We start from the raw sequence: 12,462 nt of genomic DNA on the forward strand, positions 1-12,462 counted from the left end.
CTGATTTAATTCACTGATCAAAAAGAGAAAAAGCCCTTGAACTATTTACTTGGAAATAAAGATATAAGGAAGAAGTTTGCATGTGCGGTGCACAATTTTTGGGCAGTATCCAGGAGTGTTTGTCAGATTTAAAAATGCTGTTTTATTTGCTGATTGATAAACAAGGTCCATGACTGACTGTACAAAGTTAACAAAGGATCTGCTCAGCCTGGTGGCCCAGTGGTCACTCTAAATTGTGTCCTCAGTTGTCACAGCTGCTGCTTGCAAAGCCATTTTAAAGATGACCCCATTGCTGGCTTGCAAAGACCATTTTTGTAGCTTGACTTCTTTAACCACAGCATCCCCCAGCTGACCCAGCTGTGAGCTGCAGCCCACGCTCTGGCCATGCCTGGGACGTTCCCTCTGGTTTCCCAAGGGGATTACACACCCCATGTTCCTGCTGGATTGCCTCATGCTGACCACAGCTAAGCCAATGTGCTCCACTCCGGAACTATTGATAAAGAAGCATACTGCAAATGCCAAACTCTGGAACAGCTAGTTCTGTGTGCTAAAAACCAACTTAAACCATGAAAAATATTAAGTACAAAGCAGTCTCTTCTCCCATCCTTACTTTGTCCAGCCTTTCACACCACCTCTTCAGTGCAGTGGCTACTCCAGAGTTCCATCATTTCCAGTATGGATGACGCAAATGTCCTGTCATAAAAGCTTCACCTTTTCTCACTGGATGTATTTTCTAAAAGCGACAATGTAATCCTGTATGCACAGGTTATATTTATCACAGCTGGCTTAGGCAGCGACAGAATTAATTAGGAAGTGTCTCAAATGTCAGATCATTAAATGAAATTGTAAAAAGGTAAATTGTAGTCTTCAGCAAGCAGAGATCTCAGAAAATGATCCTTGAAACAAATTGCAATTGCTGTAAAATATTCATTTCTTCTTTACAATAGGGACAGTGTATATGGTTCCACATAAACACTATAACTTTCTAATTTGATGTGAAGGTCAGTATAGAGGTCGTGATGAAGAATTTCTTTTAGTCTCTGAGGAATGACTAAACACAGAACAAATATTTAATTTGCATTTTACATTACTATTGAATAGACTTTTCGTCTTCAAAAAATCCCTGTAGAGCTTATTTCAGTTCCTGTCAAAAATTTACAGGATTAAAATGGAATAAAACCCAAGATATACAACAGCTAACAGTAGATAAATTCTTCCCTTTTTACTATTTGAATAACAAAAAAGGTACTATAATAGTCAAAAATGGGAAAATGCAGCATATTTCTCTCTTTTCATCCTAACATGCAAAATTTTCTAGCCTGAAATCAATATTTAGACTTTGTAGTAGAAATACATTTTAAACGGAAAAACTCTTGTAATATAGTTTTAAAATCATGGATGTGAGGTCTGTTATTTAATGCACTCTTTGATTCCAGGGACTAACAGGAGATTTCTGTACCAGAATGCCAATTCTCACTCACATTGCAAGAGGTAGCAAATTACGACAGAAAACAGCATGGGGGGACAACACATTATTTTCCTCCGTTCTTCCTCTTCTCTCCCTGAGTCAATCTGTTTGGACTGTGTCAGCTGGGGTGTCAGAGCAGCGTGTTATAGAAAGGCATGCTTTGAAGTGGTTTCCATCCATTTGCCAGAGTATTTTGTAGGCCATTTGGGGCGCATACAGACCCTGTTCCTTACTCACTTTGCAGGGCTGACATGATGCAGAACATGGCAGGGTCCACGTGCAAACACAGGCAGGTGAGCAAGCCCTTCTCCTGCAAGACCTGCCTCACAGAGCTGTAGTGAGGGGGAAAATTGCATTGGAAATAAGTACATGCTTTCTTCCCACTGGTTCAAGCATTCTGAGGATGTATCAGCTCCAGGGGCAAAGAACATGAGTGGATAGCAGCAGTTGGTTTGTCAGCACTGAGCTGAGATTGTACTATACTAAACACAGCTACTGTAAACCAGGGGTCTGAAATATGGAAGGATTTATTAAAGGGTCTTGTTTCTTCTTAAGATTACCCCCACATCCCCAGCTTCTGTGTGGGCACCCATCTGCCTGGCCTCATGGTGTTAAAATCTGTGGCTCTTACACCTCCCACACTTATAAGAGGGTCTTGAGATTGGCCACCATCACAGGAACCCTTCACTGGAATTTCAACTCAGTTGTATGGTTGCAGAGATGGTCTCTACCCCCTCTCCTCTGCAGAACTGTTTGGACAACCTGTTCCTGAACTTAGTGAGTGCTGGGAAAGTGAAGCCACTTAAGTGGAAGGTGTCCAATATTCTTTCCCTATAAAACATTTTTGACAGCAATGTTGCTGATCCCTCCTACAGTTCCAGAAGACTTTGGGAGAAGGGAGTTCTCAGCAGAAAAGTGAACATAGATACCTGTGTTGCTGTCCCAGTCTCCTCTGCACAGTGCTGGAGAGGGGAGCTCTGTCCCATCTGTTTTTCCAGCCCTAAATTCAGTAAGAGAGAGGTGATCGTGGCTTGGAGCACAGATGTGCCTCTCCACATCACTCCCTGGGACTGTGCTGGAGATGGGAAGGGACAAAAGCAGACAGTGGTGACACTTGCAGATATGAAGCTGGGTAACTTTGAAATTCAGGTTTCAACACTGACCTTGTGACTTTGTTAAGCTGTGTCAGCACATGGACCTGCTGGAGCAAGTCCAGAAGAGGGTGACGAACGTGATCAGAGGGCTAGAGCACTTTTGCCATGGATGCAGGCTGAGAGAGCTGGGGTTGTTCAGTCTGGGGAAAAGAAGGCTCCAGAGAGTCCTTAGAGCACCTTCCAGTACCTTAAGAGGCTACAAGAGAGCTGGAGAGGGACTTCTGACAAGGACATGAAATGATAGGACAAGGAGGAACAGGTTCAAACCAAGAGAGTAGGTTTAAATTAGCTATTAGGAAGAAATTCTTTGCTGTGATGGTGGTGAGGCACTGGCACAGGTTGCCCAGGAAAGCTGTGGATTACCCATCTCTGGAAGTACTCGAGGCTGGGTTGTATAGGGCTCTGAGCAACCTGGTCTGAGTGGAAGATGTCCCTGCCCATGGCACGGGCTTCAGAACTAGGTAGTGTTTATGGTCCCCTCCAACTCAAACCATTCTATGCTCCTATGATATTGGTACCCACAGACATGTATGGCACTTTCACCTAAGGTGTGATATGTTGACAACCTTCTGTAACAGAGAAAGTGTTCCCACCTAGAACTTGGCAATTCTCCACTGCACCACCAGACTCACAGTGCTCAGTGAGATGGACAGAATACGGCAGCCAAAATGCTGGTGTCCTTAAAGGAACCCAAAAGTGACTGACCATCAGTTTCTAATCCTGTACCAGTCCTGCAGAATTGCTATCATTCAATCTTCTTTGTGCTCTTACCTGGTATCACATGGACTCCTTCATGTTTGCTCCTCCTATTGAAAGCCCAGGCCTTGGTCATCTGTTAGGAGGGCACAGTGAATGTCACGAGTGAATTGTTGTTTCTTTTTCTTTGTGAACTGTTGAAGTTGCTTCTGGAGGACATAAATGCCTTTTCTCACTGTCTCCACTCCTTTGTCTTCATTTTTGATGCTGAGGGCATTCAGGAAGTACCGGTCATGTTGCATGGGATGTAGGAAGCTTAATGCACAAATCACAAACCTTCTGCTTCATTCATAAAGAAGTAACAGGAGATTTTGTTTTCTCTTAAATGAATCTTTTGATTAACAGGCTGATGCTGGGCATTTTTTTAAAAGGAGACAGCAATAATAATAAAAAGGTCTGTTTGCTTTTTGTTTCATATTATACAAGTATTTGCCTTAAAGAAGTATCAATTATATTTGTATAAGAACATTTCTCCTCACTGGTTTTAGCCCTGTGTGTTGCACTGATTAAGGGGAGTTGATCTTTGCTGCCACACAGAAATAGGAAAACAAACATGAGCTCAGTGGTTGTATAAGATGTGCTCGAGGGCCATAATTTGAGCCAAGAGGAACACTTTGTGGCTTAGACCATGCAGACAAGTCTATCAAAGGTACAACGTGTCATATACAGATTTCTGTTTAGTGGACCTTTCTGTCCCAGCCTCCACATTTATCACTGTCTCCCTGACAGGAGCTCTGCCCTGTTATCCTGACTTGTATGTCATTTATCAGTGTTAAGTACAACAAAAGAGTATCTCTTTAAACCCCCTTTACCCTTTCACATGCTTCTACCCTTGAATAATGATATCTGTCTCTGCAGCCACAAATATTCCATTTCATCCTTTCCTTTGTATTACATTAGTTGCTCAAAAAATGATTAAAATGGCATTAGTGCTCTTTAAAATGAAAATTATTATATTATTGTTGGAGTAGCGTAGGAGAAGAGATAAAAGCATTTGGGTGCTTTTGCCCCCTTTTTAGGCCTGTCAAGGCAAAAGAATTTGTATATATATGTATACACAAAAAAACCCATCCACAAAATCAAAATTTGCAATGCCACCTCAGCCCAAATGACACAGCCCCAAGCCCAAAGCTGGATTTTCAGCTGTGGGTATAAATAACTGTGTTCAAAGGAAGAAGTGTAAATTATGACATAAACACAGACATTAAAATAACATTAATGGTCTTTGAACATACTTTCACATATGACTACTGCATTTATTTTATTCAAGAACAAAGAGGAAAGAGGTGAAAACAAGCCTCAGAAACCTTACAAAGGTTACACAAAAAGTATAGTAACACTGAAAACAGTTGCTAGAAGAGATGTTTTCGAGCAACATTTCAGGGCCATGCCTGCTGCCATGTTTTATAACAACAGACTGCCTTTATAGGAAGTTGGTAACATGCTGGGAATCATAAGCTTCACAGAATTTATGTTTAGCTACTGCCTTGCTAGACATTTTATAGAGATGTGTTAGCAACTCTGTATAACAGGTATGGTCCAGGCTTGGGTTATTAATTATAGCTTGGAGATTCAATTTAAAATCAATAAAAACCCAAATGAATTGCCAGTTTGAAACTTTGCTTCTCGTTTTCTCATGTGTACATATGCATAAATCATCCCGTTCTCACACCTCCTTCTCTGTTTTCTAGACCTATTTCCCAGTTCTCTTTCTGAAAGGCAGAAAACACCTCATGCTTCACGTTTTTCCCAGCCTCCACATGCTCCTGAACTGGTTGGATGCATTCCCTGGCACTCCTCATCACTATGCTGGATCCTTTCAGACACCACTTACAGGATACTGGGACCTGCAATCTTGGGTACAACAGTGAAGCAGTATCTGCAGAGGGAGAGAGCACTGCATGGCACAGCTACTGCAAAGTGATGGCACGGGAAAGGATGAAAGGATCCCTCTCACTACTCCAGACTTGGATCCTGAGACAGACATAATTTGTGCAACACGTGTCAAAGCCTCTGGGACAAAGACGGGTAAGCTGCTGCATGGTAAAAATAGCAGGTCACCTGGTCCTGAAGCTGGTACAACACCAGGAATACAAGGATACATGGAAATGGGGGAGAAATTTGGAAGGTAGGGTGTCTCCAGGAGCTCGTGATTTCCAGATCTGGTAGCTGAAAAGGCTCTTGGGGTGTTTAGGAGCTGGAGGATAGTTGCTATCCCTGAGCAGATTTGTCTTTTGTATTTGTATCCTTGTTACCATTTGCTTTCAATGTGGTAATTAAGAGCCTGGCCATATATCCTGCTAATTGCCTTCTCTTGTTTTGCCATTGAGTTTACTTGATCCCCTGCGTACCCTGGTCTTAAATACACTTAGCTGAAAATCACTAGATTTCTACTGAGTAGAGAAGGCAGGTTCTGGACAAGGTTTTCAGCTGAGTGCAAAAAACCTCTAATAGGCATACAAAAAAGACCATATAATGGTGTTTGCAGCACTTGTGTGATGGCATGGCAGACTCTATGGAGTCTGCTTCTCATTGACCAGTTGCTATCACAGACTGGAGATCTGAGATCAAGTCTCTCACAGAGGCTGCCAACTGGCACAATACATTTTCCAACTGGCAAGCAAGTCCCAACCCCTGACTGTCCCAGGAGCATCTCTGGAGGGCAGTGAGGCAGTCTGAACCTCCTTTTTCTGGCTGCTCTACAAAGACACCACCAAAAGACCCATCCTGGTGTGACCATCACATGTATGCAATGCTTTGGATGAGCTCCTCTCAGACAAAGCCTTACACAAAGCCACTACAGCAGTAGTTTTCCCAAAATGGGATAAACTGACCTAACAGCCACTTCCCAGTAGAAGCAGTGCCTACTCCTTTCCCTTTTCTCCATCTCTGCTCTCTGCTACATACTCTTGTCATTAACCACGTGGTAGGTATGTGTCTGAATCCCCCTGCAAATGGATGCAGCCCATTCACTCAGAAAACTCCTATTTTTTGTTCCTTGGTTACCAAAAATTGCAGGAGACTGGACTGAGAGGCAGCAGAAGACCATGAGAAGGGATGAGGAAAATAGAGATGGTGCACAGGAGATAGTGGGAGCCATGTCTGAGTGTAGGAAAAGGGCAGAAGACTCATGTCTGTTTTTAGGGCAGGAGTGAGCCATTAGACCAGCCCAGTAGATCATGACACTTACCTTGATGCATCCTTAGCTCTCCTAGGAATATCACTCCTGGTACAACTGAAGGCAGACTTCTCACAAGTGCCCCGGGACTGGTGGCTCACAGCTGCCATACAATCAGCTCATGACCTTTCAGTCATTTCCAACAATGAGCTCGCATTTTATGGGAGGTATTTTTTGGGTGTTATTTCCAAATGCATCAGTTAATATTTTGCACCTTGAATGAATTTTACCCTGTTTCCATTATTCCAGTCCAAAGCACCATGCAATCCCTCCTGTACCACATACCAATTCTTCTCTGCTGGGAACATCTCCCAGCTTTGTGCCATCAACACACACCATCACATGCTCCTGACATTTGTGCCAATTTAGGCTACATTTTCAACAAACCACAAGCTATTTCACGTACCCTGATGGAGCATGGCTTAGCCCCACATTGTCACTTAGTTCAGAGTTTGATGTTAAAAAACCTCCTGGCAAGATTGTTATAACTCCCACTGAAATCACAAGGGGTCTTGGCAGGCATGAGACTGTGTCAGGCCACTGTGCAGAACAGGCTGGAAAGTTTAGGACCTAAGTCTAAGTTGTGAAGAAAATGGTTTGAATCTTCCAGTGTTTTTTTAAGGTAAATTTTCTAGCTTTTTATTGATCAATACAATGGAAAAAAGCCCCCACCCTGTGTTTAAACAAAATTATAGTGAATTGCTCAAAGGCAAAACAAAATTCTCTGCTCAGCTGTTTGGCTCACATTCATCTCCCTTTACTCCTATAGAAGTGACATTTTAATTAACTGTGTCAGGTGGATGTGTAACATCTCTGCTGAAAAGCCTGTATCTGCTCAGCTGTGTGTCATAGTTTCTATACCACTAGGATCTACTAGAGGTCATGCTTTTGTGGCAGAAGTATCCAAATTCTAAACAAATACTTCCTAATACATAATCTGTCAAAGCTTTTCTTCTACTTGCACAAATGTATGGAAACTAGTGATTTACATACACAATTTTTTCTAAAAGCAAGCAAAAAATTTTCTATAGCAGGATCAAAAATCAGTTCTTTGTGGGTAATAAACAGTTCTGCATGGGACTGGCTGGCTAAATGGTAGTGATTTTGTTCCTCGAGTGAGTGCTTTTAGCTATGAATACCTAAGTGTGCAAATGTAAACCGCTGCTTCTGCAAATATATGTGCAGCTCTGAGGTTCACTTTCTGTGAATGTTAATGGACACAGAATTCAATCACATGAATATTCAAAGAAAGTGAACACAAAAGCAGCACAAGGGTGGTTGAAGCAAACAGATGTAAAAATGTAAGCCCAGAATCATGGCTTCCCCCCCCTCGTCAGTGTGAGTGCCTTCAACTTTGAGAGCTTTACAGTATTAACCAGATTCTGAATTTTTCAGGTAAATATAATGCAGTACAAGCTGTGACACTTCACAGAGTCTTGTGAGGAACATATCGGTTGTGTCAGGAAGTTTGATTTGGATCTGAAGCTTTCCTAGTCAACTGTCAGCTTAGACCTACATGGGAACGCCGTGGTGCAGGAAATACTTCTGCTGGGATGACAAGGATATGGCCAAAGAAGATGAACACTAGCTTTATGAGAGTCCCTTGTCAACCAGGAATGAGGGAAATGATGTTCGTGAAATTCTTTGAAAGAGAAGGGATGAAGGTGAGCAATATTTTCATTATTTTACTACGTAACAATGTATGGTGGGGTTTAAATTGCAAGTGTGTGATTTTAACATCAGTGAATAGGAGGAAGAAACAAAGGAGGAATGGAAATCTGTAGGTACACTTATATGTGTACTTGAACATATATTCTCAATCTGTCACCTTTAGATGTGCCCACTTAGCTGCAGCTGTGAGTGGGGACCTCTGAAAGAATCACAGAAGCAGGAGTGGGGATACAAATAGAGTAAAACTCCAGGTGGCTGGAGTGCTGCATTTTGTAATTCAGGAACTTTCCTGATGCATTTTAATTTTACCCATAAAGAAATCACACATGGACGCAATCTACAGGGAAAGAACACTGGAGGTTATGAACGAAACCAGTTAAAATTAAAGAGAGGCAATTCAGACCTTTGGAAAAGCTAATGGCATTTTCCCAAGCACATCATGAGCGCACAGTCAGCGGGAGCTCACCACACATCAGTAATGTGAGTAAATGGTAACTCCCCTAGGGCAACTAAGGGGAAACTGAGGCATGTAGGGTACTCACTGGAACTCTGATTCTGCAAAGCACTCCAGTATGTGTTTCAAACATGGGCCATCCTCACTCATGGCAAATGCTGTTTTCCTGAACTTTGTAACTGTTTGTCTCAAATCCTTCTCCCTAAAAGAGGGATGATGTGATGGCTGTGCACAGAATTATTCTGTGGTTAGAAGTATGCATCTGTTTAGTTCGGTAAGAAAAAAGTTACACATATGGCTGAAGGCCAGAGCAGGACAGGGTCAAAGATGGGCTTGAGACAGAAGTATTGTTAAGAACATCAGGCACAACTATCACTGGTGTGATGGCAGAAGGAAGTGAAGAAGAGCAAGAATTGAGACTGGAGGTGACAAACAAAATAAAAAAAAAATGTAGGAAGCCTCATGAAGATGCACTATTGAATCTGCATTGCTCTTTCAATGGAAATTAAATGTAGCATGCTTACTGACCATGCAGAGTACACAGGAACCAGCTTGGAGCTTCCTAGATAGCCTTATATTGCATCAGCAGAAGTGAGGGGTACTGTGGAAAGGCTCCTGTCCCCTCATTCACTTGGTAAGATGAGCAAGACATGGCAGGGCAGAAATCAGCACATTTCTTTTCAGTATATTCCCTTTTAATCCTCTTTTTAAAAACTAAGGCAAATCTGTGCAGTGATTCGTGCAAGCTCCATGCTTCGAATCTTCATTTCTTCATGACGCCTTCATTTCTGCCACACAGCAACTTGTTTCTTTAATGGCTATGGAGGAAAATGGATTATATTTATTTATTTAACTAACAGGAAGGGTTTGGGTTATGTAGTCAAGCCAGCTATGGAGGAAAATTGATTATATTTATTTATTTAGCTAACAGGAAGGGTTTGGGTTATGTAGTCAAGCCAGTAGGTCTTGAAGCCTGTTCTAGCAGCTTAACAGCTGATGACAGACCCTCAATAATCAAATCTAAATGTGTTTTCTAGGAAATTAAATACTACCTTTCATTATACTATCTTATTGGCACTATGTCAACTGCTATTTTACTGATACTCCTCCAGAAAAACGAGATCAGATAAAAATTTGCATTTCAGTTTACATTATTTATCAGAACTTTAATTTAGACTTCATAAATGTCTCATAATGATAATAACTGCAACTCTCTGCACAGTTGCATTAAGACCTACCAAAATTGTAGCACACAGCATCACTTATTCTCTGTGTGGTTTCAACATAGAATAACTCCCTCTCTATTCCACCCTGTGTCAGCACCTCCTGCCTCTTCTGGAAATGCCACCAAATGAGTTGGAGATGGTATAAACATGACTGAAATCAATTTACTTAAAAGGATTGTGAACATTGATATGTGGGGAGATCCACTGTGGTAACTTATGGAAAATTGTTGGGGAAAGGCTGGTACTGCCTGAGTGCTTTTCCTTTTTTCTTCAATGAGACGATCTGGTGAAAAAGCAGAATTTGAGCAATTTCAACTCCCCTAACTGGAGTCATTCAGGAAGCAGGCACATAGTCTACACCAGCCACGTGGGGTCCCTCTACATTCAGTGAAGAAGAGAGACACCTTCATCCCTCTTATTGTGGCCTCTCAGAGCTTATGCTGAGGGCCACTGTGATTTTGGGCAATCCTTCCTCTGGAAGACCTGATTTTCTTGGCTGGGGTTTGCCAAAAATGCTGCCTTGAAAGAAAAACCTCTTTGAGTGTATTTTTCACAAAATCCTGTGTTCTTTGAAAATTTTCTGATCCTTCACTTTGAACAGTATCCAAACTGAAATAAAACCTAAACAATATCTAGTTGCTAGTTTTCTTTTTCCATATTCCAATACTCTCTGCCTTCTCTCCATTTTTATTTTCCTTTGCTTTTCCAATGGAGGGAAAACAGAACAGAAAATACAGAGAGTGTGAGGATGATTAAGCCTATTTAACTACCCTGTTAAAGGTTTTCTAAACATACAGCCAGGGATATGCTCAGGACTCTCAGGGTAAGTATGGCTTCACCACAGGATATTCTCTGCAGAGCTGTATGGGATTAAGTGAGCAGGGTTACCTCTTCACTTTCTCTTCAGCCATTAGCCCGCAGCAATCTGCTCTCCACACTCAGGCTACTCAGAGTTGAAGTGACATGAGAGAATCTACAGTAATGGCTCATTTCTGCCAGGCCTGTGCCCTGGTAGCAGATAGTCCCTCCTTCCATCAACCTGGTGGCTCAAAACAGGCAGGATGCTGCCAGTCAAACAGAGCAGCCTGGTTGATTATTCTGCAAATATTTTGCTTTTTCAAATTTGCTTACACACCAAAATATGGGTTTAGCTGATAAAAGCCAATAGCTCCATCAGAGTCCATTACAATCTATCAGGAAAATACTCAGTAATTTCCAAATTAGTCCATGGACTACAATACATTCAAGTCATCTTCATAATCTGTCTTGTAAAAAAGCCTCACCGTAATAAGAATTACCTAAACATGGATTTACCAGACAGATAGCTTGCAATGTAAATGACTTGTGTTTGGATAGGTAGAATGCATATCAAAATGCATGCTCAAATGAGAGACCATATTGACTCGCTCTGAGTTGTTATGGTCTATTAGATAAATATTATCTTGGTTCAGGATTGTGGTAGTTTTCTATATGCACAGTTTTCTGATAAGCCATATGGACTCTCAGATAAAATTGTGCCTTCAGATTTCAAAAGTGATATGGCTGAATAGCTGTAATGAATATGAGGAGGCTCCTGTTAACCAATTAATCAGAATGTGTCACTGAATGCCCCCTCCCTGTTTTCTGTTAGGACGTGCTACAATACCCACCCAGCAAACATGCACTGCTCAGTGGTATTTTGGCAAAAAACACATGCCAGGGGCACAGCAACCAATCCCTGTACAAGAGTGGTGGCTGTATTAGTACCCCTACACTTTTGTGATTCCAGTCATCTTTTGATTATTTTTCACCCTGTTCACACAGTGCACACAGACTTACAATCACTGCTCACCAATATTAACAGAAAGAACTTTAATGGTGTCAAAGACATGGATTTCCATCATGCATTGCTTTTTCTCACTTAATAATAATGTACTAAACACATTTTTCAATCGTCAGTGGCAAAAACTCAGTGGATTTACATTTCATCTGCATGGAATGTGAGCTCCAGGGATGTCTGCATAACCTGTACAGTGTTCACATGAACTAAACAAGGCTGGGACTCAAAAAATGACTTGCTGAAGCCAAGTCCGAGCTTTGAAGGTGACACATCAAGCAACTGCTCCATCCTTAATAAACATGGGGGTTTCTCCAGGGCATTTGTACACCACACTGACCTGGAAAATTATGTGGTGAATTCTAGTTTATTTCAAGTGACTGTGTTTCTTAGAGCCAACTTTTTTTCTTTCTGGCTAAACCTTACAAAAGAGGTCTCTTGCTACCACATAAAACCCTGTGACTTCAAGAGGACAAAAAAGGACATTATTTCTGGATAAATCAAATTTTGTTCACCTTTTCCTCATCATTATGGAGTAAATTTTCTCCTGAAGAGCAACACAAAGATGTTCCTACACAGCGCGGTTTAGCATTACGCAGAGATAACTGAGGCACCTTAGGGTACCACAGGCCTTATAAATGACGTCTGAGTGCTTTCCCATAACTGTTCCTCAGAATGGGCAGTGTATCAATGCATAAGTACTTGTAAAAAGTTTTTTTAACAGATGTAAAATGGTCTC

At 41.6% G+C, this 12,462-nt stretch overlaps 1 long non-coding RNA gene across 2 annotated transcripts in view; it reads left to right on the top strand.

Annotated features, from left to right (window-relative positions):
- Positions 1-12,462, top strand: part of LOC108445366 — a 51,165-nt gene that overhangs the window by 5,193 nt on the left and 33,510 nt on the right. For both annotated transcript variants that reach the window (XR_001860188.1, XR_001860187.1), the window contains exons 3-4: positions 5,070-5,406; positions 7,952-8,220. This is a non-coding gene — a long non-coding RNA (uncharacterized LOC108445366). The remainder of the gene's footprint in view (positions 1-5,069; positions 5,407-7,951; positions 8,221-12,462) is intronic.

The sequence above is a fragment of the Corvus brachyrhynchos genome, unplaced genomic scaffold, assembly GCF_000691975.1.
Source record: "Corvus brachyrhynchos isolate BGI_N302 unplaced genomic scaffold, ASM69197v1 scaffold52, whole genome shotgun sequence".
In the NCBI taxonomy this organism is placed as follows: Eukaryota; Metazoa; Chordata; class Aves; order Passeriformes; family Corvidae; genus Corvus; species Corvus brachyrhynchos.